The 27945-nt window shown below is 37.2% G+C and overlaps 1 long non-coding RNA gene across 2 annotated transcripts; it reads right to left on the bottom strand.

Annotated features, from left to right (window-relative positions):
* Positions 1 to 27887, bottom strand: LOC123593366. 2 transcript variants are annotated; one of them, XR_006710284.1, is made up of 4 exons: positions 27774 to 27887; positions 22168 to 22272; positions 913 to 998; positions 1 to 45 (listed from the first exon to the last, which is right to left on the bottom strand). It is a non-coding gene; the product is annotated as an uncharacterized LOC123593366 (long non-coding RNA). The 2 variants fall into 2 exon arrangements; XR_006710286.1 differs by lacking the exon at positions 913 to 998.
* Positions 27888 to 27945: the final 58 nt, after the last annotated feature.

The raw sequence follows: 27945 nt of genomic DNA, 5'->3' as shown, positions 1-27945 counted from the left end.
CCTCTCTCTCTGCCCCTCCCCCGTTCATGCTCTGTCTCTCTCTGTCTCAAAAATAAATAAACATTAAAAAAAAAAAAAGTAATGCCCTTGAGTATTTCAGTCCACTGACTTCAATCTTTGTTTAATTCAAACTATTAATTAATCAATTAATTATTCACACTATTGATTAATTAAGTATGGTATTGATAGAAATGACATAATACATAAGAGACATTATTAAAGAGCCTAAGATTAATACCAAAAACACCAAAGCTATTGAATAACGCAGTGTGTTAAGCATGACAGAGCAGAGTTTGCAAGCTATAATTTGTAGTATATTGTTCACACAAGAAATAATGATGGGGGGGGGATTTTATTGATGAATAACTGTCTTAGTCAGATGAATAACTGACCTAGTCAGAAGTCATGTGCAATGAGGTAATACTATAAGAACAAAACAAACTGATGCATTTTAAACTATTGCCTGATAGATTACATGGAAACCTAACAGAAGGCAAACTTTTGACAGAGTATCTTTGTATTTTCTAGATTTACAGAGCAATTCTCTTTGAATATTAAATAACCACATTTTTCAAATTTGTACTCCTTTCTTAGACTGATTGCTGGAGGCAAATTTCAGATTACTTTCTAACACTTCTGCTGGAGGAATGTATTTAAAGCAAAGAATTTATACTAATCAAATATCCATCTGTCTTCTACATAAGGTCATTCAAACCCTCCAGAATCTGTTTTAAAACATGTGCATCCTTTTACTGGGAACATTAATTATTCCTCTTCCAAATTAGGACAAACATGCTAATTATCCAGGAGTCAAATGGGTCTCAAATACACAGATTTCATATTCCACTATCATTAAAAGCCCATGAAATGTCCCTCTCATTTTATTTCATTATTCTTTCCCCTTTGTCTTACCCATTCTCATTTACATTGTCCTTCCCATCAGAGATGTTCACACCAGCGTATTCAGTATATGGCCTTAGGCATCTGAAAATATATCCCTGAGAAATCATAGATGGTTTTCTATGTGTATATGTGTTTTGAATGTACATAAACTGTTTTTCCCTACAGAATTCATAATTGTATTTCTAAGATCTATTCCCTTTGCTATATATAAAGATGGTTAATTACTTTTTATGGCTGTATTGTATTCCATTGCATGTACACACAACACATCATGATTATCCATTTCTCTAGGGACAGAGAGTAAGGCTTCCTGTAACTTCTTACTAATACAAATAATGCTCTGCTTTTATCCTCATAAATATCCCCTTAAAGACTTGTACACAGTATAAACCCAGATGGGGGAATGATACATATATAGAAAATACTGATAATTAATTTCGCTAAATAGTAAAAGTTTATTCTCCCACAAATAGTGAATGAGATTTCTCATTTCGGCTCCTTCTAGTCAGCACTTGGTATTAGCTGACTTTTTAAATTTTTACCAATTCTATGTTGCTTTATTTTGAATTTCTCTGATTTCAAGTGAAGTTAAGCATTTCTTCACATACATATTGGCTATTTAGGGTTCCTCTTCCATGAATTATCTATTTTTATTCCTTGTCCAATTTTTGTTTATTTCCTTGCAGATGTGAATGGGTCCTTAGTATATTCTATCTGTTAATCACTTTTCAGTTTTACATTTTGAAAACATCTTCTAATCTGCCACCAGTCTGTTATGTTTATCTATCATGTTTTCTTTGTATAGAAATAACTAATATGATCACATCCATTGATCTCCACCACCTACCCTTAAGTTCTATACTTTTTAAATCTTATTTGGGGTGCCTGGGTGGCTCAGGAAGTTGAGTGTCTGACTTCGACTCAGGTCATAATCTCACGGTTCATGAGTCTGAGCCCCATGTTGGGCTCTGTGCTGACAGCTCGGAGCCCAAAGCCTGCTTCAGATTCTGTGCTTCCCTCTCTCTCTTCCCCTCCCCTGCTCATGCTCTGTTTCTGTCTCTCTTTCTTTCAAAATAATATAGGGGTGTGGGTGGCTCAGTTGGTTAAGCATCTGACTTCAGCTCCGGTCATGATTTCATGATCTCATGGTTCATGGATTCGAGCCCCATGTCAGCCTCTGTGTTGACAGCTCAGAGCCTGGAGCCCACTTTGGATTCTGTGTCTCCCTTCTCTCTCTCTCTCTCTCTCTCTCTCTCTCTCTGCCCCTCCCCCCATTCATGCTCTGACTCTCTCTCTCTCCTGAAAAATAAACACTAAAAATAACAAACATTAAAAAATTTTTTAAATGTTTTAAATTTTATTTAAACATCCTTTCCCACCCCAAGTTCACAAAGATAGTTCACAAAGATATATTTTAATAACTTTATATGTTACCTTTTATAGTTCGGTTTTTAATCTATTTGGAGTTCATTTTTGAATTTGTTGTGAGGGTGGAATGTAAATTTACTTTCCCTACCTACTGAACCATATACTAAATAATCCCTCTTTCCCCCTCTGATTTGTAATGCTAATTTCTGCTACATTACACATTCTCATATATAACATGGGCTTGTTCGTTTTTGTTTTTGTTTTTTTATTGTTGCATCAATTTTTATCTGTGCCTATACCAGAACCATCCTGTTTTCACTGCTGTGCTTTTATAAAATGTCTTAATACATCCAATAGGACAATTTCTCTTTGTTTGGCCCATTATCCTTCCAGTTCCTATTGGTCCAGTTCCTGAAATTTTCACTAAAACTGCATTGAATTTATAGATGAATTTATGGAGAATGGTTTTTTTTTTTTTTTTTTAATTTTTTTTTTTTTTTTCAACGTTTATTTATTTTTGGAACAGAGAGAGACAGAGCATGAACGGGGGAGGGGCAGAGAGAGAGGGAGACACAGAATCGGAAACAGGCTCCAGGCTCTGAGCCATCAGCCCAGAGCCCGACGCGGGGCTCGAACTCACGGACGGCGAGATCGTGACCTGGCTGAAGTCGGACGCTTAACCGACTGCGCCACCCAGGCGCCCCGAGGAGAATGGTATTTTCACAGTGTTAATTTTTTCCTACCCAAGAACTTGGTATTCTTCTCTTTTTACCTAGATCTTGTTTTATGTCATTTAATACAACTTGAAAAGGTCTTTGCGAAGTGCGTTATTAGGTTATATCCTATGTACTTAGCAGTTTTTGTTGCGATTATGAGTGAAGTCATTTTCCATACTAATTTCTAGGTCGTTGCTGCTGACATTAAACAATGTTTGAACGCTTACATGAAACTTAAATATATATAAAATATTTACAAAGTTTCTTATCTAGTACTTAGTATTCACTGTTATTATAGTTGTTGCCTATTATTGGTCTTGCATCTCCACAGTATTTCTGAACTCTCCTATTAGTTCTAGTAGTTTGTCTATTGATTCAACAGGGTCTTGTCATAGAAGATCTAATAATCTGCAAACAGGGACCATTATCCATTCCATTCAATGCTTATACCTCCTATTTTTTCTTTTCTTGTTTTATTAAGAACCCCTTACTAAACTGAATGGCATCTGTGCTAACAAGGCTTTCTTTCCTGTTCCTAATCATAATGTGTCACATATTTGCCCCACTACATTTGCCAGGAGGTTTTTGCTAAAAGCTTTTATCAAATTAAAGAAATCATCTTTTATTTCTATTTTTTCTAACATTTAAAAATGTCATAAATGGATGTTAAACTTTATCAAATGCCTTTTCTGTATATATTCAGGTAATTTTGTTCCTCTTTAGGGCATTAATGTGCTAAAAGATATCTTTTCTGGTGATGACCTTCCTTACATTTCTGAAGTGAAACTTATATTACCATGTTTTGTTTATTAAAACATCATTGAACTCAGCTAACATGTATTCAGGATCTCACATTGTATGCATAAGGGAAATGGGCTAATAATATATTTCTTGTATTGTCCTCATCCACTGTTGGTCTGAAGATTATAATTAATGAAATAATTAATTTGAATTGAGACTCAAAATGAGTTGCACAGCTTTTCCATGTTTTTTTTCTGGAATACTTCATATCAGCTGGAATTATCTTTACCTTGAGAGTTTTAAAGAACTCAAAACTTTAAAACTATCTGAGCCTGTGGAATAATTTTTTCAAACTCATTCTAACCCCTTTGTAACATGTAGAAACTGAAAGTAAAATCTACATATTTCAGATTCCCTGGCAGTTAGGATTTCTCAATGTGATTTAAGGTCTGACAGTAAGATTCATGTGGGAAATTCTGATTCAAGATTGGGTCATGTGAAAACAGGGCACAGTGCATTCATTTTTATGGTACAGATCGTGGAGGTAGAGGTGTTAGACTAAAGCCAGTAGTGCTGGCAGCAAATTCCTGATCAGAGTAGTCATCATGGTTCTTTTAGTTACCAAGTTCTGCTGGGTTTTCAAGCCAAAAAACGTTCTGGCTTGAAAGTTCAGCCAGAGTCTATTATGTCAGTCTTTCCAATAATTCTGTGGTTTACATACATTCCTTAATAAACCCTTTTCAGATTATATTAGAGTGGATTTGCTTAGCTAAAATTAAGAACCTTAACCATAATTTAAAAAAAAGAACCTTGACCATAAAAATTGCACTTAGACTGGAGGCCTGGTGAATGATTAAAAATCTCTTTCATGGTTAATGGGTGATCCAAGTTTTCTATTTCTTCTCAGGCAAAGTTTTCTGGGAAATTAATTTTTTTCATTTAGATTTTCTTTCTTTTTGTTTTTTTTAAAATATTTTATATTTAAGTAATCTCCACATCCAACATGGGGCTCAAACTCATAACCCCAGGATCAAAAGTCACAGGTTCCACCAACTGAGTCAGCCAGGTGCCACTCATTTAGATTTTCAATATTATTGCTATACAGTTCATAGTTTTTGCTATTTCTAAAATCTCTATTTTTCTACAGTTGATTTTCTTTTTTGGAGTTAAGTTTTAACTTACAGTTGCTTTCCCCTTCCCCTTCCCCGTCTTTTGCCCCTTCCCCTTCCCTTTCCTTTCCTTTCCAAGTTTATTTATTTGGGGGGTGGGCAGAGTGAGGGAGAGAGAGAGAATCCCAAGCAGGCTCCACACTGTCAGCACAGAGCTCAACATGGGGAATCTATCTCACAAACTATGAGATCACAACCTGAGCAGAAATCAAGAGTCAGACGCTTAACCAACTGAGACACCCAGGCACCCTTAACTTACAGTCTCTTTTATTTCATTAATCGCCTTTATCAGATATTTTATTTTTTTGTTTGTGTTTTGTAAAAATTTTTTTTGAGTAAACTCTACCCCCAACATGGAGCTTGAACTCATGACCCCAAATTCAAGAGTCCTATGCTCTCCTGACTGAGCCAGCCAGTCACCCTGATGTTTTACTTTTTAAAATCTCTTTAAAGAAATAAGGTTTTGATTGTTAATCATCTCTATTGATTTCTTTCTTTCCTACTGACTTTCCCTTATTTGTATTATCTTTTCCCTTCTGACTTGTATATGTTCATTCCACTGTTTCCTTTTCTAGTTCTTTGGGTTTAATGCATGCTTTATTTTCCTCAATCTTTCTTTTTTTCTGATAAGTGTATTTAAAGTCAGTCATTCAGCTTAAAGAATTTCCTGATTTCCCTTACAATTTTTTCCTCTTCTTTTTAATCCAAGGGTTGTTAGTTGTTTTTAGTTTCTAGACTTATGGGATTTTTTATCCAGCCACTTTTTTTAGTGTTTAGTTTTAAATTGTTAAATGATAAAAGAACATAATCTACATTACATGGATTTTTTGAAATACATAGAGCTTTCTTTATGACTTAATTTTTGGTTAATTTTTGTGGATATTCTATCTGTGTTTGAAAACGCAGCTGATCCTTGAACAATGCAGGGGTTAGAGGCATTGACCCTTCATGCAATCAAAAATCTGCATTTAGGGGCACCTGGCTGGCTCAATAAAAAGAGCATGTGACTTCTGATCTCGGGGTCATGAGTTCAAGCCCCATATAGAGATTACTAAAAATAATAAATAAATAAACTTTTAAAAATCCATATACAAATTCTGACTCCCTAAAAACTCAATAGCCTACTATTGTCCTGAAGTCTGACTGATAAGTCAATAAACACATTTTATATGTTGTATTTATTATATATTGTACTCTTACAATAAAAGTAAGCTATAAAAAAATGTTACTAAGAAAATCATAAGGAAAATAAAATATATAGTACTATACATGTTGTTTTGAAAAAATTCACTTATAAGTGGAACTGTGCAGGTCAGACCTGTGTTGCATGGGTCAACTGCAATATATGTTGTCTGTTGAGTGTAAGATTCTATATCTTCATTACTTCATTTCAATTTATTAATGTTATAATTTTATATAATTTTGATTTCATTGTTGGCTTGTTCTATTAGTTTTTAGAGGGATGACTCAAAACCTCCAGCTTCAATTGACTTACTGATTTCTCCCATACTTTTTTATATATTTCAAATGTACATTGTTCCTAATACATTCATATCATTATTTTATTGGTATATTGCTGTTTAAGGGGAGCCTGAGTGGCTCAGTTGGTTAAGCATCCAACTCTTGATTTCAGCTCAAGTCATAAGATTGAGCCCTGCGTTGGGCTCTACACTGACAGCATGGACCCTGCTTGGAATTCTCTCTCTCTCTCACTCTCTCTCTCTTTCTCTGCCCCTCCCCTACCTCTCTCTCTCACAGTAAATAAATACGCTTTAAAAATTTATTTTTAACTTTAATTTTATTTATCTTTTTATTTTACAGAGAGGGAGAGCACAAGCTGGGGAGAGGGGCAGAGGGAGAGAGAAAGAATATTAAGCAGGCTCCATGCTCGGTGCAAAACCTGACATGGGGGCTTGATTCCACAACCCCAGGATCATGACCTCAGCCAAAATCAAGAGTCAGAGGCTCAACTGAGCCACCCAGGCACCCCCGAAAATTATTTTTAACTTCAAATTCTATTTTGCTATCATGGATTTTTTTTTAAAGGGGATTGGTTCTTATATGTCTGCTACATCTTTTTCTATCCTTTAACACATGATCTTCATAAACATATTTGAGGTAGGTTACTGAAATTTTCCCCCCCACATAAAGTCACAGGGTGGCTCAGTCAGTTGAGCATACAACGTCAGTCTAGGTCATGATCTTGTGGTTTGTGGGTTCGAGCTCCATGTTGGGCTTTGTGCTGACAGTGCAGAGCCTGCTTCCAATTCTCTGTCGCCCTCTCTCTCTGCCCATCCCCTGCTCACATGTGCACGCTCTCTCTCTCTCTCTCTCTCTCTCAAAATAATAATAATAAAATAAACGTTAAAAAAAAAAAAAAAAAAGAAAGGACGCCTGGGTGGATCAGTCGATTAAGCATCTGACTTCAGCTCAGGTCTTATCTCATGGTTTGTGTGTTTGAGCCCCATATCAGGCTCTGTGCTGACAGCTCAGAGCCTGGAGCCGACTTCATATTCTTTGTCTCCCTCTCTCTCTGCCTCTCCCTCGCTCTCGCTCTCCCACTCTCTCTCAAAAATAAACATTAAAGGGGCGCCTGGGTGGCGCAGTCGGTTAAGCGTCCGACTTCAGCCAGGTCACGATCTCGCGGTCCGTGAGTTCGAGCCCCGCGTCAGGCTCTGGGCTGATGGCTCAGAGCCTGGAGCCTGTTTCCGATTCTGTGTTTCCCCCTCTCTCTGCCCCTCCCCCGTTCATGCTCTGTCTCTCTCTGTCCCAAAAATAAATAAACGTTGAAAAAAAAAATTAAAAAAAAAAAAAACATTAAAAAAAAAAAAGAAAAGGTAAATGGGCAAAAGGGGTAGTTAATAGTACCTTGGACTGTGGCCAACTAATCTTTGACAAAGCAGGAAAGAATATCCAATGGAATAAAGACAGTCTCTTCAGCAAGTGTTGCTGGGAAAACTGGACAGCGACATGCAGAAAAATGAACCTGGATCACTTTATTACACCATACACAAAAATAAACTCAAAATGGATGAGAGACCTAAATGTAAGACAGGAAGCCATCAAAATCCTCAAGGAGAAAACAGGCAAAAACCTCTTTGACCTTGGCCACAGCAACTCTTACTCAACACTTCCCGAAGGCAAGGGAAACAAAAGCAAAAATGAACTATTGGGACCTCATCAAAATAAAAAGCTTCTGTACAGAGAAGGAAATAATCAGCAAAACTAAAAGGCAACCAACAGAATGGGAGAAGATATTTGCAAATTACATAACAGATACAGGGTTAGTATCCAAAATCTATAAAGAATTTATCAAACTCAACACCCAAAACACAATTCAGTGAAGAAATGGGCAAAAGACATGAATAGACACTTCTCCAAGAAGACATCCAGATGGCCAACCGACACATGAAAAAATGTTCAACATCACTCATCATCAGTGAAATACAAATCAAAACCACAATGAGATACCACCTTCACCTGTCAGAATGGCTAACATTAACAACTCAGGCAACAACAGATGTTGGCGAGGATGCAGAGAGAGAGGATCTCTTTTTCACTGCTGGTGGAAATGCAAACTGGTACAGCCACTCTGGAAAACAGTATGGAGGTTCCTCAAAAAACTAAAAATAGAACTACCCTACGACCCAGCAATTGCACTACTAGGCATTTATCCAAGGGATACCGGTGTGTTGTTTCAAAGGGGCACATGCACCCCAATGTTTATAGCAGCACTATCAACAATAGTCAAAGTATGGAAAGAGCCCACATGTCCATTGACAGGTGAATAGATAAAGAAGATGTGGAGTATTACTCAGCAATCAAAAAGAATGTAGTCTTGCCATTTGCAACTATGCGGATAGAACTAGAGGGTATTATGTTAAGCAAAATTAGTCAGAGCAAATATATTACTTCACTCATATGAGGACTTCAAGATACAAAACAGATGAACATAAGGGAAGGGAAGCAAAAAGAATATAAAAACAGGGAGGGGGACAAAACATGAGACCCTTAAATATAGAGAACAAACAGAGGGTTGCTGGAGGGGCTGTAGGAGGGGGGATGGGCTAAATGGGTAAGGGGCATTAAGGAATCTATGCCTGAAATCATTGTTGCATTATATGCTAACTAACTTGGATGTAAATTAAAAAATAAGTTAATTAAGAAAAATAGTACCTTGGGCTGTCTGTTTTTAGAACACTTACATAGGTCTTACTCAGCTCAATAATGCTTTGTCTAGGGAATTTTTGGTTTCTTTCTTTTCCAGTTGTACTTGGCCAAGCACTAAGATTGGAACAGAAAACATCTCGTTTTGTCCATGTTGACAATGATATCTCAGTATCTACAGAATAATGGGAAACCATTAGAACTCTCCTTTTGGACTGAACCAAATAACACACCTAAAAGGACTCAGTCACAAAGCTGATCTGGTTCACTATGAGCAGAAGGTAAGGGCATAATTTCTCATCACAGCTTTGGAAATTTGCTTAAGAGTTGGTCACTGTGACCAACTTCTACCATCAACTCCTATCATCTGGAAACTGTATTCTGGAGAACTTCTTTCAAGTTTCCTAGTCACCTTCATCAAAAGGATGTTAAACAGACAACTATGCCACTGAGCCAATCTTAATGAAAAACTTAAGCAGGCCTGAAAGCTAGTCAGATGTCATATATCAACTGGAGTTAACAGAGGCATTGTAATCCAGGTCATATGTCCAACACTGGAAGAATTAGAGGTACTTTCATCTATGTCAGCAATGTTATCTATGTACACAGTCTTTCTAATGATATTCCTTGGCAGCTTGAGACTTCAATATTCCCTAGGATATTTAGATGAAAGTCCCTCATGCTCCTATTGATAGCATCTTTCCTTATTCCTCTTGATGACATTCTTTTGATTTTGTTAGACTTTGGCTCTAGTGCATGTGGCTTCCCTGAAGTCCGCAGCACTGATAGGGAAGGATTGGAAATGGTGCATAGTGAGCTTGTTGCTGTTGTAAGATCTATCCTTGATCACACTGAGAACTGGAATTAGCTAGAAGACCTCTGAATGGCCAGTCAGTAATGAGATGGGAGAGGGAGCTCCCCTTTTAGCAGTTTTGGCTTTGACAGCAAGGGGCATGCTCGGTCTGACAATTACTGTATTTAAATTCCTTCTCAGTGCCAATTTGTCATCAGCTTGCAATCTCCTATTTTTGTGTTTTTTTTTTGTTTTGTTTTTATTCTTTTTGTTTTGTTCTTTTTGAATGCATACGTGCATGTGCTCTGGAGGGGGAGAGGGGCAGAGGGACAAGGAGAGAGAATCTTAAGCAGGCTCCATGCTCAGTACAGAGTCTGATTCGGGGTTTGATCTCACAACCGTGAGATCATAACCTGAACTGAAATCAAGAGTTGGAAGCTTAACCAACTGAGCCACCTAGGCACCCTGTCAATCTCTTGTTCATAACACTGTCTCTTTTTATTCAGGCAGTCCCAATAGTTTTATTGATGTGTTCAACAGACTTTGAGGCACTTTTCCATGTAAATCATGGTTTCTCAGAGTTTGAGGGCCTTATATATACCAATTGATGTGCTTCTAGGAGTGGGAGCTCTGAAGAGAACTTATCTGATGTAGAGTTCAACCTCAATATTGAGGTTTCCAGAAAGCTTTGGTAATCATCTTGACAACAAATATGGTTAAATTGAGCTTGACAGCAAATACAGTTAAATCGAGCTGTAGGTTCTAAATGCTCAGTAAAGGTGCAGAGAAGTGCTGTGTACTCTAGTGGGGATACAAAGCTCACCCATATACCTCTCTGGGAAAGAAAAGAGTCTCTTTTAGGAAATGTGTTTCATAAATTGTTGTATTTTTTAATCCAATTTGAGAATTTCTGTCTTATAATCTGTGCATTTAACCCACTGATATTAATTGAAATTACTGTAATTGAAATCTTTTCTGACACACCTTATTTACTGTTTTGCAATTACCATATTCTTTTCTTCCTTTTCTACTTCCCATAAGATAATGCAAAGATTATCTTATCTTTCCATAGGATAATGCAAAGATTATTATCTTCTGCTGAATGGAAAGTTACATATTGTGTTATTTTTGTTTCTTTTATCTCTTCCTAAAACCCACATGGTTAGACTCAATTTTCCCTACTAATTAAGCTTACCAATATGTATGTCTTGTCCCAAACAAGATGAAACCTTAAATTAGCATATGCCCATTTCTTTCTGTTCTGCCTCAGCCCTTCACTTGGCCACATTGGTGTCATCTAGCATTTTTGTTCAAAATTGATATGGATATATTTAAATTTTTTCTTTCCCATTCTTTTTTCTTGAATCAATGCTTAATTAACTGCTCACCTTTTAAAAAAGTATTTTGCTGTTGGGGCATGTGGGTGGCTCAGTTAGTTAAGCAGCAGACACTTGATTTTGGCTCAGGTCACAATCTCACACATCATGGGATTGAGCCTCACAATTCTCTCTCCCTCTCTCTCTGCCCCTCCCCCACGTGCTCTCATTCTCTCTTTCTCTCAAAATAAATATTAAGAAAATATTTTGGGGGCGCCTGGGTGGCGCAGTCGGTTAAGCGTCCGACTTCAGCCAGGTCACGATCTCGCGGTCCGTGAGTTCGAGCCCCGCGTCGGGCTCTGGGCTGATGGCTCAGAGCCTGGAGCCTGTTTCCGATTCTGTGTCTCCCTCTCTCTCTGCCACTCCCCCGTTCATGCTCTGTCTCTTTCTGTCCCAAAAATAAAATTAAAAAAAAAAAAAAAAAAGAAAATATTTTGTTGTTTTCTTTAGGATTTACTTCTCTCTTGATTCCTCCAGGAGTACTTTCAAGAAAGATTTTTGAGTGATGAACTGTTTGTCTCCTGGTACTGTTAAGCTCTCACATGTGAATGTAGTTTATCTAGAAGTAAAAATCTAGGTTAAAAGTTATTTTGCTAAAATCCTTTGAAATTAGTACTCCACTATTTTCTTGCATCAAGGTCCTGGGCAGTACTCTTTCCTGAAACTGTTTCCTTCAGCTTCAATTATCTAGCCAAAGAGTTGAGGTGAAGGGAATGGAGGGGAAGAATAAATGCTCAGAACATGGCCACCCTGCCTGCATTTGTTGCTATATGCTACCATGTCATTGCCCTGACTGGCACTGAGCTGATGCCACTGTTTTTCTGCCCTGCAGAGGCACTGAGATGGGAAATGATTGGCCAGAACAATGTAGGAGAGGGAAAAGGGCAACTCTTCCTCCAACCAAACCTCTATTCCTGATGCCTAGCCCTTTTCACCTATAAGCTATCATTCCTTGCTATCACTTCCTTCCTTTCACTCCCCTCTCCCCTCTCCCAGACACACACATGCTTTTGTATTTCAAAACAGGTACATACAGCCTTAGAATAAAAAAATTTTTTAAATATCCTCAGATGATTCTGAGACACTGAGAGGTATTTAAATGTTTGGAGCACAGATTAAGTTTATTTGCTCATGACTGAGCAGACAATAATTGGACAAGAGAAAATGAGAGAAAGCAGCCACAGGAATATCTGAGACTGAGAAAGAATGAAATAAACAGCGAGAACAAGGCGGACCAAAAATCTGAGTAGGAAGCTTCCCAGAATGAGGTCCAAAGCATGTACCTGTTGTGCATTCACCATTTTTCTTTATTATGAAAGTAGGTGGACTTGCTGGGTCTATGTCCATGAAGAACTGTAAAATCAACTGGATGGTCTAGCTACTTTTGATAGCTATTCTCTGGCTCAAATATAAGGTCTTTAAATCATCAGAGAACATGATCCAATCTTTAACCCTTTAACTAGATTTTACCTAGATTATTAGATTGAAAAGATGGATTAAAACTAGATTGAAACTCTCGACATGGAGAATGGAATAAGGCCTTTTTGAGGAGTATGTCTGTCCTAATGGCATAGATGGATGAGGAGCAAGGTGTGTCTTTAAATCAAGGAAGAACAAATGATCAGAGATTTTGTAATAGAGGACCCAGGAAGCCATTATTATCAGGAACAGAGGAGGGAGGCTGCTAAGAGGAGACTAATAAGACTTAGAAGGTGAAAAGATCTACAAGATATACTGGGTGCTTCTTGGTTCTGAAAAATCTAGAAGCTAGGTTCCCATGATTCTGCTGATAGGATTTAATCAGAGCATTATTCCATTTTTACTATTACTGTGACTGTATCTAACCACCGTCATTGTTCTACTCTCTCCCTTCCCCCACCAATCTCCTTATATCTTTCAGTTTGGAGATACTTACAGAATTTCACAGACTAAATTAGTTACCATTTTACGATGATATCTAACTGTCTATTTATCCAATTTTCTATCTACATAGAGACTGTCTTATTATTTTTTCTACCCTTGAGAAAATTCACCAAAAATAAATATTTTTATTTATTTATTTTGAGACAGAAAGAAAGGAAGGAAGGGGCAGAGAGGGAGAAAGAGAATCCCAAACAGGCTTTGCGCCATCAGCATAGAGCCCAACATGGGGCTGGATTTCATGAACTGTGAGATTATGACCTGAGACAAAAACAAGAGTGGAACACCCAACTGACTGAGCCACCTAGGCACCCCCTAAATAAATATCTCTTAAAAGTAAAAGAATATTCAGTGATGAAAAGTAGCTAAATAAAGATAAAGGGGAAAAAATGTCCTTATCACATCACACTGCAGTGGTATACTGAAGGTGGCACAATCTCTGTAAGTTTTTTCAAGCCACTCCCCATTTTCTTTAATGTGAAAAATTCATTACTATGGTTTTAGATTTCACATAGCAACTAGGCTTTGAGAAATTACCCATGTCAAGTTTCCATGTAATACAAAGAAGAACATCCATAATTATCTGAAAAGAATATTAAAGTTTTAAAGGCTTAAATTTCTTTCCAAATATCTGCATGAGGCCAGATTTTCTTCATATAATTCAACTAAAACAAACACACCACAGCAAAATGGATGCAGAAAAAATATGAGAATCCAACCAACCTTTAATCCAGACATTAAGCAGATTTGGAAAAAATGTAAACAATGCCACTCTTCAAAAATTTTTTTTGTTTTGGAAAATAGTTATTTTTCATAAAAATTACTTATGCTAATATAAAATGGGATAGTTATTTTTAGATGAGTAAGTAAATATCTTAAATTTTTCTCAGTTTTACTTTCTAATGTTGTAAATAATGATTAATATAATCTTCACAAACATATATTGAGCTCTTTGAGGTCCCCAGTTTTTAAGAATGTAAAGGGGTCCTTGACCAAAATGTTTGAAAACTACTTAATTATTTCATTCCTTTTGAATTGCAATTGAGGAACCTGGAATACAAAATGGTTAGATGACTTGATCCAAGTCACAGAGCTAGGTCATTTACATGGTTTTAAATATTTGTTAACATTTATATGTGTACGTGTGTGTGTGTATATATGTGTGTGTGTGTGTGTGTGTGTGTGTGTGTGTTTGTATATATACATTTTTTAACTGTTTATTTATTTACTTAGAGTGTGTGCACAAGCTGGGGAGAGGCAGAGAGGGAGGGAGAGACTCCCAACAGTCCCCACTCAGAGCAGAGCCTAAAGCCGGACTTGATCCCACAACCCTGAGATTGTGACCTGAGCCAAAATCAAGAGTCAGACACCTAACTGACTGAGCCACCCAGGCACCCCTAAAATTTTTTGTATTTTTATATTTTTATAAATATTTTTACAACTATTTCACAAAATACATTTTTTATTTAGCTTAATTCTCTCTTCCACAATAGTGCTCCTAGTTATAGTAAGATAAGTATAAGGCTCTTCTGACATTTTTTAACTCTTTCAAAAATTCCATAAAGGCACCTTATGAAACTATGTATTTGAAGTTCCAGTTTCTTTGAAGAAGATTAATAGTATCATATTTTCAGAATCAGAGTTACATCTTGGAAAAGTTGACAATTCTTTTTCCAGTTCTATTATTTTGCTGAGTTCCACAGGATCTCAAGTAAATGAGTACTAAAAATATCAGGAAGTTTTTTAAATTTCAAATAAGGAATGTGTCTGCAAAGTTCTATTTATATATTCATATACATACAAAACCGTATATAAGTTTATGAGGCATATTTCATTGATTTGTCTACTAAAGTTTTGAGCCTATCCGGAGTTATCTAAGAGTCCTATTCTAAAAACACAATTAAAAATTATTTGAGACAATTTTTCAGTCTAGCTAAATTCCAAATTTATCTTCATTTTAACCACGACACAATCCCCAAAATTAATTTGTCACATGCAGTATAATCCCTCTAGTATCTCTAAGAATGTGGCATCCTTCATGGCATGGTCTTTTCATACCATCAAATAATAAATGTGTGCTCCACACTAATAGAGACACAAAATCACACAGTACTTGCAATAAATAGAAACTGTAACATAGCATCTTGATGAGGTAAGCTTGTGTTATATTCTTCTAACAGAACAAGAAACTAAGCTATAAAGGCCTGTTCAGACTTGCCTAGGGTAAATCACAGAATTACTGGTGAAGCCAAAGGATAGGAATTTCTACAGTTTTTGGAGCTTGAGACAACACAATGATGGTATCCTCTCTTATAGTTAGAATCAAGATATAGTTGAGATAATATTTTGCTCTACGTTATATCTGTGCACTTCACTCAACAACAAATAAAGGACATGACTTGGTGGCAGCATGAGTTGGATTTATCAGAAATCAGAACTCACTTTTCTTTATTCCCCTAATTAATTAGCAATATTATAAATAGTCCCTTCTGAGGACATATTGACTCTACTAGCAGTTGAATAGTCCAAAGGCAATTTGCTTTTTGGAAAAGAAATGGAAGTGTTCAACATTTAATAAATACTAATTGAATGACCCCTATGTGTTAGGTATTTGAGATGTGATAAATATGATAGGCAAGGCCTCTGCTCTGGTAGATTACCTCTGAATGGGGGAAAAGTAAACACATAACTTCAGCCAGTAAAGTACAAGATAATAAAACAGAGTGATGACACAAAATGACAAGAGAAAAGCAAACTTCTTTATATAGGGCCATCAGTGAAGGCGTCTTATAGCAGCTAACCTCTGAACTGTGGAGTGACTTGAATGAGGAGAAGCAAGGCCTACAAACAGTGGTGGAGGCAAGGCCAAAAGTGTGAAGGAGCTTGTTGGTGTTTGAGAGGCACACAAAAGGGAGCATGCGTGTAGTTTAGAGCACCAAGGTGAGATGAAGGGAGGTCAGTAGTTAGTGCCCAGGATGAGGTCAGAGAGGCTAGGCAGGCCAGATGTGGCAGGTTCTCATAGGCTGTGGTAGAGTTCAGATTTTGTTCTTTGTTCTAAGCCTAATGGAAAACTTTGAAGGATTTTAAGTTAACGAGCTACATAGTATAATTTATAGTTTTAAATTAAGGGCAGGGGAGCACCTGGCTGGCTCAGTCAGTGGAGTGTGTGACTCTGGATCTCGGGATTGTGAGTTTGAGCCCCATATTGGGTGTAGAGGTTATTTAAAAAAATAAAATCTTTTAAATAAGTAAATAAATAAATAAATAAATGGGAGGAAGAAGGAAGGGGAACCAGTTAAGTGAATGATGATGGTGATCTGAACCTGAGAGACAGCTGTAAAAATGGAGAAAAGTAGACACATTTAGGTTCTATTTTAGAAGTGCTTCTTACAGGAAATAATGTTTGGACACGGGAGGTGAAGGAAAGAGTGAATGTATTTATTTCTACACATAAAATGTTAACTACTACTTTACACCAAAAGTACAACCCATAAAAACAAAACTTAGATTTTATCAAAATTAAAACCTTCACTCTGTAAAAGGCTCTGTTAAGAGAGGAAAAACAAAGTATAAATTGGTAAAAAAATATTTGAAAGCCATATATCTAACAAAAGACTGATACCTAGAATAGATACAGAACTCCCAAAACTGAACAGTAAAAAACAAACAATCCAGTTAGTACATGGGCAAGAGACATGAGGAGACATTTCACCAAAAAAGATACACAGATGGCAAATAATCATGTGACGTTCAACATCATTATTCACAAAGGAAATGCAAATTAAAACCACTGTATGTGTATGTGTGTGGGTGTCTTGGAACGGGTAAAATAATAAATAGTGACACTGTCAAATGCCAGCAAGGATGTGGAGAAACTGGAGTACTCATACAATTCTGGTGGGAATATAAACTGATACAGATGCTCTGGAAAACAGTTTGGCAGTTTCTTTAAAAATTAAACATGCAACTACCATACAATGCAGTAACTGCACTCCAGGCATTTATCACAAAGAAATGAAGACACGCATTCATATAAAAACCTCATATGAATGTTTATAGTCACTTTTTCTTTTAAAGTTTACTTATTATTTATTTTTGAAAGAGAGAAATCATGTGTGCACAAGCAGGAGAGGGACAGAGAGAAAGAGAATCCCAAGTAGGCTCCACACTGTCAGCATGGAGCCCGATGTGGGGCTCAAACTCACAAACCATGAGATCATGACCTAAGCCGAAATCAAAAGTCAGACGCTTAACCAACTGAGCCATCCGGGTGCACCCCCTCATCATCGTTTTAATGCACAATAACAAAAACTGGAACCAAACTATATGTCCTTCATCAATCATATCATCAGACATGTTACCGCACATGAATGATTAAACAGATTACGGTACATCCAATTCATGGAATACTGCTCAGCAATAAAAAAGGAACACACTATTGACACACACAACAATCTGAATGAATCTCCAGAGAATCATGTTGAGTGTAAAAAGATAATCTCAAAAGGTTACACTGTACTATTCCACTTATATAATATTCTTGAAATGACAAAATGATAGAAATGGATAACAGATTAGTGGTTTCCAGGGGTTGAGGAGAAGGTGTGAGTGGGAGAGAAGTGAGTATTGCTATAAAGGAACAACATGAGGGGCCCTGTGATGATGGAAATGCTCTATCAATGTCAACATCCTGGTTGTGATACTGTATTACAGTTTTGAAAAATATTACCTCTGGGGGGAAATGGATAAAGGATCAGTGGATCTCCCTGTATTATTTCTTACAACTGCATGAGAATCTATAACTATCTCAAAAACAAAGTGTTTAATATATATAAAAAGTTTAATTTAGATATACAGAAGGACATCTTCCACTTAATGTAAAACAGGACTTGTGGAAGTTTTGGCTAAGACCCCAAAAGAGTAAATACTACATTCCAAAGTGAAGATCATAACCACCCTGTAAAGATTTGTACGAAAAAGTTGAGGATAATTGGATGTAAGACTCTGAATGACTTCACCCACTTCAAAGGTCTCAAATGACTGAGAATTAAAGATTGCAGGAGAAGGTTTTCAAGAATCACTATTGTTATGCTGTGATAGCATCCTTCCTCTCAAGAAGAGAAGTAGATGGTAGTCCCTCTTCATCCTAAATGAAGAGAGAAGCTTTAAGGAGGCCATTAGCAGAACTTAAGGTCTGGGGGACATGGGTGTGTTTACTTCCCATTTGGAAAATCCAGAAAGCTAGAGAATGGCTGGGTAGTCCTCAGAGGCCAGAGACATGCAGGGGTAACATGGCTGTTGTCGAGTGGTAACTCTGTAACAGGATTTCTGCTTTTCCTGAATTCCAGTAATAAAATCGTATTCCCAGAGTTTGTTGGGGCAAACAATGTGATTTCCCAGTGAACCAAATGTGTACCACTCACTTAAAAAAGCCAGCATGGAGTTTTCTTAGGTCCTGCCCACACATGCTAAGATGGGTAAATAGTTCTCTGCAAAAAGGGGGAGCCTGGGTAGCTCAGTCGATTAAGCATCCGACTCTTGATCTCAGCTCAGGTCATGATCTCACGGGTTTGTGAGTTCGAGCCCCACATTGAGCTACACGCTGTCAGTGCAGAGCCTGCTTGGGATTCTCTCTCTCCCTCTCTCTCTGTCCCTCCCTTGATCGCTCTCTCTCTCAGAATAAATAAATAAACTTAAAAAAAAATAGTCTTCTGCAAAAAGAAGCTAAGTAAATAAATAAAGCCAAGGACCTGAAGGACAACATGCATTAGCTCTTGTTATCAGAACCCACAGGGAGAGTGGAGTGGGTCTTGGAAAAACCCATGAAAATGCTCATGAGAACAAGAGTCTATTTTAAACATCTGCCAAATCCAGAAAGTGGCAATGCTAGATCAAGAAGACAGTACTAGTTTAGTAGGAAATTTTCCTGTAAGCTGCTTCTAATAAAACTCCTCTGTCCCCACACTCCAACCTTGGGAGGGCCTGTAGGCCTAACCAAGATGGAGTTGGAGTATCCTTGTGGAGAAAGAGAAGCAGCAGACTATACTTTCCTTTCTCTACCTCATGGACTGATAGCTTTAGGCCTGCAACTCGCCTGGAGGTGGGCAAGGAGAGAAGCCTTAAACTCAAAAGCCAGAATTAAATTTTGACCTTATACTGTTATTGTTAAATGGAGACTGAAGCTTTAACATATAACTCTTCCTAATACCTAAGAATGACCAGAAAAAAAAACATGAAAACTGCTTAAATTTTCATCCAGGGATAGGGGAAGAACCAGCCTCCCAGAAAGGCTAGCAAAAGAAAATAATTAATTTGTTTGATGAATGAATCCTTATTCAGTATTCTAAATACAAAAGTATTGTTCCTATACATTTTAACAATTTTTCTTCCAAATTGTCCTATTACCACATATACATATGTGCATATATGTGTATACACATGAGTACAGAATTATGTACTTTTTCCTCCTACTATGAATATCTGTTTTCAGCAAAAACCAATCTAGACTTAGAAATAGATGTGGGAGAGTTGTTTCTTCATAATATGATTTCCAGTTTTTCTGAATTATTTGACTTACTGAACAGTAAATACAGTACTACAAAAGTGAAACGGTACATTTTGGCTTGAGATAAGTCTTACCATATGCAAGGTTCAGTTTTTAGAAGAATAGCAAACCATTTTAGTTGGAAATTTAAGTTAGAAAATAGCTACTATCCAGGGTGAGAAAATGTCCATGTTTTTCCCCTGAGTAAAGATTTTCAAATTTTTGTGGCCAATGGCCAAAGCTGTATTTCTTTGTTAAATTTCACCAGGATCAACATGCTTTGATTTATTGTACATGTGACCCATAAATGGATGGGAGAAAAACATTAGAGATAATTCAAATCAGAGTGAATTCTGAATAACCAACGTCTGGCCAGTAAACACTAATTCTGCACATTCCTAGGTCATCTGACATAAATGCCCAGAGGAGAATCCTGGGAATGGAGAATGAAGGGTGACTCTAACAATTTCTTTTTGATGCACTCCTTTATAATACGAAACAGATTTAGCATGTTAGCCATAATTTGCTTTCAATATCTTCATTAGGATTGCCTTTTAATATTCACTTGAAACAATTCTTTGCAATTCAGAAATTTAATTCTAAATATTATAAAAACTACAGTATTTGCATTGGCTACAAAAATATGTCACATGCTTTAAAGAATGTATACCACTAAATCTATTTTTACGGTAGTTTAGTATAAAGTTACAAAAATAATTTTTAGTATTTTTCTAATCCAAATTTCTACACTAGTACCTTTCTTTATAATAATAATTTTTTTAACATTTATTTATTATTGAAAGACAGAGAGACACAGAGCGTGAGCAGGGGAGGGGTAGAGAAAGGGGGAGACACAGAATCTGAAGCAGGCTCCAGGTTCTGAGCTGTCCGCACAGAGCCCGACGTGGGGCTTGAACTCACAAACTGCAAGATCATGACCTGAGCCGAAGTCGGTCGCTCAACCAACTGAGCCACCCAGGCGCCCCAATAATTTTCTTTAATGGCATAAAGTTCAATAGTACTTTGTAAATTCTGAGAAGAGATCTTCTACCTTTTCTTTTTTTAGTTATAAAATAATAGAAATATCTTAAATCCCAAATAGATCATGAAAAATATAATCAGTATTTCATGATGATATTATACCATTAATCTCTCTTTATATGTGGGTATTATTTTTGATTCATCACAGAGTACACTTTCTTTTTCTAATTGTTTTTACCATTTCAAATTCTGGAGGGAGAGAATACTCAATTTCAAAATAAGAATTAAGTTGTAAAGACAAACAAATTAAAAACAGCATAAGGCTATTAATTTGAATGAGCTACATCATAAAATTTCATATTCTTTTAAGAACCACAGAATAAGAATATGATGTTTGTTTCATAAACAATTTCATCTATGTAAGTAATTTTATAGTAATCTTCTTAGAGAAAAACTGTACATGCTCTTATATATATTTCACTTAGACAAGTTTTTAACTCAACATTTTCTATAATACTAACAGATACAGCGACCTATTAAAGAAAATAAATTATAAAAGAGATAAATTGGGAAAAAACTACTTTAATTACAAAGGGATATTTACTTACTTAGTCTTCTATCTCACAGATCTTTAAAATAGTTGTAATTTTAGTGTATTTAAATAAGAATTGATTTACAGGAAATGTTTCAGAAAATGTGCACAAATAATAAAAACTTTTATAGAAAGTAGTGTTCTAGGGCGCCTGGGTGGCGCAGTCGGTTGGGCGTCCGACTTCAGCCAGGTCACGATCTCGCGGTCCGTGAGTTCGAGCCCCGCGTCGGGCTCTGGGCTGATGGCTCGGAGCCTGGAGCCTGTTTCCGATTCTGTGTCTCCCTCTCTCTCTGCCCTTCCCCCGTTCATGCTCTGCCTCTCTCTGTCCCAAAAATAAATAAACGTTGGAAAAAAAAAAAATTTAAAAAAAAGAAAGTAGTGTTCTATATGCATTCCTTCCTAATTATAAGTAGTTTTAAAGCCTCTTTCTTTTCTTGATACTTTAAATGCTTTAAAATGTAATGAGCATTAAAAAAAAACCTATTGCAATACTATGTAGAGTGAATTAAAAAGAATTTCTAGGATTAGTCCACTTGTTGGAAGAGCATTTCCCTTCATTTGGATTTTGTTGTATTTACCTCTGATACAGTTATTTTGGTCACAGCAATAAATAAAGTATAATTGGTATCAAAGATATATATGCAACACTGTCAAAACTCTGAGTTTTTCCTTTATCTTGTCTTTTTCCCTTTTCCATTAATCAATTTAGAGAAAAAGAAATATTTTCCACATTTTACCTTTTGGTTTGCTCTTTACCTGCCTATTTTTGTCTTTTGGTATCTAATGGATACAATTTATGACTGCCTTCCTTTCCCCTTCTCATACAACATTAGCTTATGCTCTACAGTTCTATGTTGTTATTTTTCTAAGTTTCTCCTAGTTGTCATGGGGAATTACCTTGATGCAATGGTGGCCTCCAAGTACACTGCAAGCCAAGCTATCCTAGGGGTCACAGAACAGACAGGCTCAAAGACCAAATGGAGATTCTCAAATCACGCATCCCTTTAAAGCAAAGAGGAAAGAGATGGGGTAAGTTACCACACTTAGGTTGCAAGTGGGAAGGACTACACTCCATGAATCCCAAGTTATATGTGTACGCTCTCCCTGTGTGTGTGTGCATGCATGCTATATCAGCCTTCCTCACTGTTGAGCTGGGGACAGACTGACATTTAGGCAGGGAGGTCAACAGAGAGAAGGTGCGTGGGGCCAGTGATAGACACTTGTTCTGTAGAGAAGCAGTGACAAATATTCTTGTCCATAGCTGCAGTTTGCCAGTTAGCCTGCCAACAGTTATAGGTATCATTAGCAATTCTTAGGCAGAGTACATTTGGGTCCAGAATATAACCATGGATGGACCACGTAAGGGTAACACTGATGAGGGACAGAAGCAGAAAAATGTTCACCTTTAGCCCAGATGGCTAACCTATAGCCTGCATAATTTCAATAAGTATCAAATACATGCTGGTTGATACATCCTTAAAGGGTCTCATGACTACCTGTAAATCTTACCCATAGTTAATATTGAACTGAATGTTAAGTACCATAGAAATCTTGCAAGAGCAATTTTATGATTCAAAATTTGAAGACATTTTATGATCCAATATGCTCTGCATGTGCCCCCACCCCTTGAGCACTAAGCATATAACCACCAGCTTCATACAGCAAAAATGCAGCTCTTTCTGCCCACAGGTCCTATCCCAAAGCTACTTAAATTAGAGACTGTAAAACGTCTTAAAAATTCTTTCTGGACCATGATGCTCAACGATCCTACAACAACATGGCTGTCAGCATAGAGATGGCATGATCATAATTTGGTCTTTCCATCCCTTTCTATCTATAAATAACACTTTTGCTTGTTCCATCATATAGTCATTTAGTCTATCTAGCTTTACATCTATCAGTTACTTAATATCTATTTTTAGCACATCTTATGAATCCTGCCTATGTCTCACGACTACTTGCTTATTATCTATACTTACCACATCCTATGGGATTCATCCATTCCATTCTGTGCTCTCTAGCAGAACAGATTTTCTCCAATAACACAGCAAATTAACATTACAATAACCAAAATTTAAATAGTTTTCTTCATCTATTCAGTGAAATGTATTGACATTATAAAGTCTGTATTATTTTACTCTTTTCACCTTGCCTTTTCTTACTTTCCTGTCAGTTTTGGTCATTTTGACCAAAACAATTGGGTGTTTTGTGCAAATTCCCCAAATAAATCAAGCTTATTCAATTCTCCATACATTTCCATTTGATAATGACATATAGTTTCTGAAATGTAGCTCTTCTTACTTTATACTCCAGGAAATCAATGCTTTAAGATGTTTTTATGTAATCACAATACTCTTTAAAAAAATCTATTGACAAGTAATAAGAAAAACAATCTTCACTCCTGTTTCTTTTTTTTTTTTTTTTTTTTAATTTTTTTTTTTTTCAACATTTATTTATTTTTGGGACAGAGAGAGACAGAGTATGAACGGGGGAGGGGCAGAGAGAGAGGGAGACACAGAATCGGAAACAGGCTCCAGGCTCTGAGCCATCAGCCCAGAGCCCGACGCGGGGCTCGAACTCACGGACCGCGAGATCGTGACCTGGCTGAAGTCGGACGCTTAACCGACTGCGCCACCCAGGCACCCCTTCACTCCTGTTTCTTACGTAGTCCATGTATTTGACAAACAAGGCTTGTAAAGTATTCTCTTGTGCCACAGATGCACTGGATCTTAGCAACTGAGCACAAAAAAATACACAAGACTTGGAAAGTTTCTGCACCTAATGGCAATAAATGAATTTCCAACAATGATGTAGACAGAATGCTAACTGGCAGTCTCCTATCCCTCCCTAACACAGCTACTCACAACCAATCTATCCAACAAAGCTCAGGTAAGTTAGAGAGAGTTAGCCCTAATCAACAGGTTCATCAATAAGCATCTATTGAGTGTGTTCTTTACAAGGCACCGGGAGAAAGCAGAAGTTATCACCAGATTCTGACATTCATTTTACCGTTAGTACTTTTCTAAGAAGTTCTACTTACCAAATATTGTAGTTTTTAAAAAGTCATTTTGGAGCCTCTGTCTTTAATTTAGGAGAATTTTTCTCTTATTCAATTATAAATTCATAAAAAGGACAAGAAAGAGGCATGTTTGGGGAAAAAAGACAAAACTTTATATGCCTGAAAGACTGGGTTCATACAGGAGAACAGAATGTAGCTGAGCAGGGTGGCAGAGGATTGCTTAGCATGTAATGCCAAGTGGTTTAGATTTTGAACCCCTTGAACCTAAACCTGTGCTGTCCAATATGGTAGTCATAGTCAAATATGATTAATTAAACTTAGTCAAAATCAAATAAAAAGTCAGTACCTTGGGTAAACTAGCCAGGTTTAAATGCTCAGTGGATACATATGGCTAGCAGCAACTAAATTGGTTATGAGGTCAAATATGATTAATTAAACTTAATTAGTCAAAATCAAATAAGAAGTCAGTATCTTGAGTACACTAGCTAGGTTTCAAATGCTCAGTGGATGAATATGGCTAGTAGCAACTAAATTGGTTACGAGGTAGCACATTTCTATTATTATAGAAAGTTCTATTGGACAAGTGCTGCCCTAGACATTGAGGAAACATGTAAAAATTTTGAGCAGAGTTGGAAATGATAAAATCATAGTTTTCCAAAAATCTCTGGGAAGAATTTGATAAACTGGAAAATGGTAGGGCAATTAGGATATGAACCAGGACACATATTATTCATAGGTTGTGGTTGACTATTATGTGTGTTGGTGTTAGGGCTGGCGTCAGGGAGAATGCTACAGTCACAGAGTAGATATGGAGGGTAAAGGAGAGGCACAGTGCTTCTTATTAGGGAAAATGGGTAGAGATGTGTATACAAACATATATATATATATATATATATATATATATATATTTTTTTTTTTTTTTTTTTTTTTTTTTGAGAGGACAGGGGTGGATGATGAATTTAGGCTATATCCCTGTGAAGTTTGAGATTGTGAAGGACATCCTAGTAAGATATACAATAGGACGTTGGATATACAGGTTTTGAAGATTCATTCTCAAGGAGTTTAGGAGGATATACATAAATTGTTACATCGATTTCTCATTACTTCCTTAAAATAAGTATCTAGAAGTAATTTTTTTTCAAAAAGTATAATTATATGTGGAGACTTTCCAAATTTCTTCTTCCTCCTTTCCCCACAACACACACTCCCTGGAGACCTTTAGGTTGCCGTGATGAACAGATATTACTGATAGGCATGTACAGTACTCTACGGGTGAGCTGATGTGGTCTGGAGTTTTAAAGTTCATTGGTAGGGAGAAAGATTTCAGAGTCATATCCCTTTATTTGTAAAAACTACAACAATCCTCCACTGGATTCCAACGGCTGTGTAAATACTATAAAGTAGAACATATTTGCATCTTTATAAGTCTGAGTGCCAGGCAAGAATACAGAAATCATTTTTAAAATTCTAAACAGACAGCATTTGCTATGGGGAAGCGTTAACATGGGAGCTGAAGGCTAGAAGAGCAAAAAGGGGAAAGTGAGATTAAATTAGAAATTCTTGGGGCGCCTGGGTGGCGCAGTCGGTTAAGCGTCCGACTTCAGCCAAGGTCACGATCTCGCGGTCCGTGAGTTCGAGCCCCGCGTCGGGCTCTGGGCTGATGGCTCAGAGCCTGGAGCCTGTTTCCTATTCTGTGTCTCCCTCTCTCTCTGCCCCTCCCCCGTTCATGCTCTGTCTCTCTCTGTCCCAAAAATAAATAAACGTTGAAAAAAAAAAAATTAAAAAAAAAAAAAAAAGAAATTCTTAACTGCTGCAAGTGGCTACCACTTCTAAAGCTGGCAGAACAGAGGGTGGGGGTGGTGTTATCAAAGTAGAAAGCAAACTCAGCGCTGGGGATGCCACATGAGGATGGGAAAAGGGAAGACAGACCCACCAAGGAGGGGCTGCTACAATTGGCTCTGGGACTTTTTAAGGGCACAGATATTCCCCTGGAGACCAGAAGCAGAGAGTGAGAGGAAATGAAGAATAACAGCTTTCCATGTTCCACCTTTTGCTTTTCTGCTTATGCTTCCTCTTGGAAGAATCTTACAGAAAGCCATTTGACAAGGCTGAGAAATGTAGTTTGCAGACTCACACTCAGGTCAACTATGATCACAGAGCAGAGTTTAGGTGCATAGGGGGCTCAAGGACCACAGGCAAATGACCTACACTGCACTTTACCAGAAAAAAAATAGTAAATTCTACAAAAACAAACAGCAACAACAACAAAACAGACTTATTTGGTTTCTAGTCTTTGATAGACTTTATAGACTCTAGGGTCTATCACAGTTAAGTGCAACTTAAAATGCTCAGTAAATATGGATAAATATTTGAATGAACAGATGCCTATTCCTATCCTGTTAAATAATTCAAATCAGTACTCAAATGATTGGCAGGAGATGCAACTGATTTTAAAGAAACACTTTCATTCATATGTACAAATTAGTACTGTCTTTTAAAGTACTGGCCACTTGAAAGTTAATATACTTTCAAACAGTGTTGCTATTACCCAAGGAATTTTCAGAACACGTCTGAAATTGCCATTCAGAGCTAGTTCTTGAGAAACACAGGATAATTAGTAGAATCTAGTCCTGCCCACTTTTGGCCTCGTCTGAGTCACCTGGTTCTAATCTGGAGGATTTAATACATTTCCAAAAGAAAACTCACTCTCACAGAATAAAGACTTGTTACTAATGGTGGTACTTGCCACCATTTCCAATTAAACTTGAGGCAACATGATGTCTTAGTCTACTTCTGCTACTTTGAATTTGGAATAAGACGACAAATGTGGTGGATAATAATAGTAATAATTTAAGACTTTGGCCTTTGTTGCTGTTCTACGGAGAATCCCCACTGTGCCCTGCCCACCCTCACCCTCCCTAATTCCAGTAGGGTGTTTCTATATCCCAGGGTTATTTCCAGCTAAGACAAATGTATAAGCACAAAAGTGGTCCCCTAGTCTCTCACGTCTAGGACATGAACCAAGACCACATTTTACTATGCTCCACCTACTTCCCTAAAGGGAAGAAACCATATAGTTTTCCATACGCCGTATCCATACGGCATTATGATGAAATAGGAAACTTCTCAAGAGCTAGTGAGGTAAGGATCACAGGTGGTTCCCAGCTTGAAGGGAAACATAATAATAAAAATCTTAAAACATCTCCATGGTGCTACATGCCAGGCCCTTTTTATTCTTTCAATCTTCACAGTTTTGTGAGATAGGCATTTATTATTCCCATTTGGCAAATGACAAAGCTGGGACTCAGGAGGCGATTAACTAGACAAGGCTATTCTCCTAGTAAAGGATCATCCAGGGTTCAAACTTCGCACTCTACTTCGAGTTTGTGCTTCCAGTGAAAAACTGCTATCTGGCAATTTTTAAACCGTCAGTACTGGCAACTGGAGAATTAATGGAAAAAAGAATTAACGAAACGCCCCACACCTCGTAAACAGTGCTGATACACCACAGAAGAGAACGCAAGCGAGAGGTGGGCTGATGGGCCCACACGGTACCACCTCAGAGAGACGCGGTGCCTAACCTCCGAGTGCCTTCCGAGACTCCTCCGCCGCCACAACATCCCTCATTGGGCCCCTTCCTGGCGGCGCCAAATCGC

The sequence above is a fragment of the Leopardus geoffroyi genome, chromosome B1 (genome assembly GCF_018350155.1).
Source record: "Leopardus geoffroyi isolate Oge1 chromosome B1, O.geoffroyi_Oge1_pat1.0, whole genome shotgun sequence".
NCBI classification, from domain to species: domain Eukaryota; kingdom Metazoa; phylum Chordata; class Mammalia; order Carnivora; family Felidae; genus Leopardus; species Leopardus geoffroyi.
Note: the sequence above shows the minus strand (reverse complement) of the source record. Positions and strands in the feature narration are given on the sequence as shown.